General features: G+C 45.7%; 1 pseudogene across 1 annotated transcript; it reads left to right on the forward strand.

Moving 5' to 3' along the window:
- Positions 1-806: 806 nt before the first annotated feature.
- Positions 807-1655, forward strand: LOC310795358 (uncharacterized protein C3orf38 homolog pseudogene; annotated as a pseudogene). The gene has a single exon. The product of its transcript is annotated as an uncharacterized protein C3orf38 homolog pseudogene (transcript).
- Positions 1656-3633: the final 1978 nt, after the last annotated feature.

The raw sequence follows: 3633 nt of genomic DNA on the forward strand, positions 1-3633 counted from the left end.
TTCAACGCGGCCAAACTCGTCGCGGTCAGACATTTTATACAGCGGCAGAACATGGAGCTACTCATCCTCGGGGATGTTCCGTACCGCCCAGTTATCCTCCTTCGTTAACGTGCACACCTGCAAATGGACATAGACGAAACGTCCAAGTCAACCAAACGGTAGGTCATATCCAATCGATGCCTCGTGAGCCAATATCCTCAAACAGGTTGCGGGATTACTCTTGAGTAATCTTAATAATAGATATTCTACTTTAAATGTACACTGAATACCAGTCAAAAATGTTGTCCCATAATTCCATTAGTGAAGAGCAGAACAAAAAGGCATGAGATAGTGTGCCCTCTGACACCTGTCGCACAGTGGCGAGACAGAAGGGAAGATCTTGTGAAACAGATTTTACATTCTGATTCAAAAAAAAATTGAACGTTCTTTCAAATAGTTAACATAAAATATGAAATAAGTGTTTTATTTAGCTGGCAAAATGTGCACTATCATCATCATCAGTATACAAATGGGGGCTAGGGCTCTGTCTTGACTGTCTGTTTCTCTGTCCCACTGTGATTTCATAAATCCCACTGTGACATCATCAGTGATGTAATAAATCCCACTGTGACATCATCAGTGATGTCACAATGTCATAAATCCCACTGTGACATCATGAGTGATGTCATAAATCCCACTGTGACATCATCAGTGATGTCATAAATCCCACTGTGACATCATCGGTGATGTCATAAATCCTTCCCTGCTGGTGGTATAAGGACCAGTAGACATTGCTGTTAGTATCAAGCACAGATCTCCTTTCGAAGATGTCAGCCTTGTCGGAGACAGAGAGCTGTGGATGCAGAAAGATGCTAAGCGTACTGCCAAAAAGCGATTTACTTTCACTTAGCAACACGGTTACGAATAAATTAATAGTAGTGGAGAATATCAAAGAAGCCATGGAAGCAATTCTCTCCTACACCAATGATGCTGAGGAACTCCTGACAAGGAAGAAGGTGCATCGTGGCATCATATTCAAGTACCTGGCTCAAGAGGGGGTGGTGATGCCCCCTCACAGCGAGAAACACCAGTTGGTGAAACGGACACTGGAGTTTTGGTCGAATGAGAAGGTATCAGCTGATCAAAGCCTAGTGAGGGAGACCAGTGCATTTGACCAGTTGGCCTTGAGCCATCAGTTCTGTGAGTGGTTCTTCCGGGTGCTGAACAGCCAGAACCCCACGATCTGCCAGCAGCCTCAGGACTGGGGACCGCAGCACTTCTGGCCAGATGCAAAGCTGCGCCTGGTGTTCCGATCTCGAGCTGGCAGCGATATGATGGAGCAGTGGGTCGAGGGGGCACAACGGGTTAGCCTGCGTCTCCTGGCCTTGGCCCGGGACGAGCACCTGCAGCTCATCCCCAACCTGGAGCCACGCGGGCTGCTAGCACTGGCCTCTCCCCATGGAATGGTGACGGTAGCCGTGGCCGGGACCATCCACAGGGGTGTGGCCTGCCTGGGTGTCTACGAGCAGATATGTGGCCTCATCCGCTCACCACAGGACAACTCCTGGAAGATCAAGTTTGTGGACATGAAGATCAAGGACACTCGGGATGGTCCGGAGGTGGCAGCACCTGCCCTCACCTGCGATTCCACTGAGCTGCATCGTCTCTGCAGATAAGGATTTTTTAATTTAACCTTTATTTAAACGGGTAAAATCACATTGAGACCCAGGGACTTATTTACAAGTGTGACCTGTTCGGACAGCAGCAATCAGTTACAGGGCAACAAGATGATGAAGATAGTCAGTGTGGCTGTGGCTTAGTCAATAATAAATATTTGGAATTAATTTGCCTCCTGCGTGAACTGTTTGTTGTAGCTGAATAAATGTTAGGGTTAACCCAATGTCATCAGTATCGAGGGCCAGTTTGCACACCACTCCAGCTCCAAGTTCCTGTAGGTGCATGGAAAAGCGGTATTAAGGTCTTTGCACACAGTTCACTTGTTCTTCGTATGCGTTTTCTTAATCCGTCATCTGAAAACACTGACGGGTCCCAGCTCGCAAAAAGCTATTGACTGATGCGAAAAAAGCAGAAAATCAAACCTCGTCCGAAAACTTAAATGACGGACGTAATTGTCGGACTTGGTGTGTCAATGATGATTGACACAAATGAGGTTGTATTATTTTAGCATTAGCACAGAAGTGCTAATGAACAGTAGTTAATCCAGCTTTCACTTACGCTCGAATTGCGTTGCTGCCATGTTGGATTCTTGAGGTTGGGTCTGATGAGGCTCCACCGAGTTTGGGAGAGAAAATACGAGCACTGGTGACGTCACCATCAAGCTCATGACCTTTGAACCATCACATTCCCATTTCCCAGTTTGAAAGGAATGGCCCAAGACATGTTGGGGCTAGCATCGTTCCCTCTTCCACGCCCCTTCACGTCTGTCCACCCCGGCCCTCAATTCGGAACAGTTTCTCCCCCATTTCCCTGCAAGACCTTACCGAGTTGGTGGCATCCATGAAAACTAGAACGACCGCAACGCGGACTTATGCCTCCGCCATTAGTTAATTCTTGAGTCCAAATCGCCATTTGAGGCAAATTGGAAGAAATTCCGTCAAGGCGCTCCTGTGATGTTGCGTTACAGAGCTTGGAAATTGGGTGTGTGAGAGGTCACAGTGACCTTGACCTTTGACCACCAAAATGTAATCAGTTCATCCTTGACTCCAAGTCGATGTTTGAGACAAGTTTGATTAAATTGCGTCAAGGCATTCCTGAGATATCGCGTTAACAAGCTTGAAAATGGCGTTTGAGAGCTCACCTTGACCTTTGACCTTTGACCACCAAAATCTAATCAGATCATCCTTGAGTCTAAGGCGATGTTTGAGGCAAATTTGATGAAATTCCATCAAGGCATTCGTGAGATATCACGTTAACAAGCTGGAAAATGGCGTTTGAGAGGTCACAGTGACCTTGACCTTTGACCACCAAAATGTAATCAGTTCATCCTTGAGTCCAAGTCAATGTTTGAGACAAGTTTGATTAAATTCCGTAAAGGCATTCCTGAGATATCGCGTTAACAAGCTTGAAAATGGCGTTTGAGAGGTCACAGTGACCTTGACCTTTGACCTTTGACCACCAAAATCTAATCAGATCATCCTTGAGTCTAAGTCGATGTTTGAGGCAAATTTGATGAAATTCCGTCCAGGCGTTCCTCAGATATCGCGTTAACAAGCTGGAAAATGGCGTTTGAGAGGTCACAGTGACCTTGACCTTTGACCACCAAAATGTAATCAGTTCATCCTTGAGTCCAAGTCGATGTTTGAGACAAGTTAGATTAAATTGCGTCAAGGCATTCCTGAGATATCGCGTTAACAAGCTTGAAAATGGCGTTTGAGAGCTCACCTTGACCTTTGACCTTTGACCACCAAAATCTAATCAGATCATCCTTGAGTCTAAGGCGATGTTTGAGGCAAATTTGATGAAATTCCGTCTAGGCATTCGTGAGATATCGCGTTAACAAGCTGGAAAATGGCGTTTGAGAGGTCACAGTGACCTTGACCTTTGACCACCAAAATGTAATCAGTTCATCCTTGAGTCCAAGTCAATGTTTGAGACAAGTTTGATTAAATTCCGTAAAGGCATTCCTGAGATATC

This window comes from Poromitra crassiceps (genome assembly GCF_964638095.1).
Source record: "Poromitra crassiceps genome assembly, chromosome: 21".
Lineage (NCBI taxonomy): Eukaryota > Metazoa > Chordata > Actinopteri > Beryciformes > Melamphaidae > Poromitra > Poromitra crassiceps.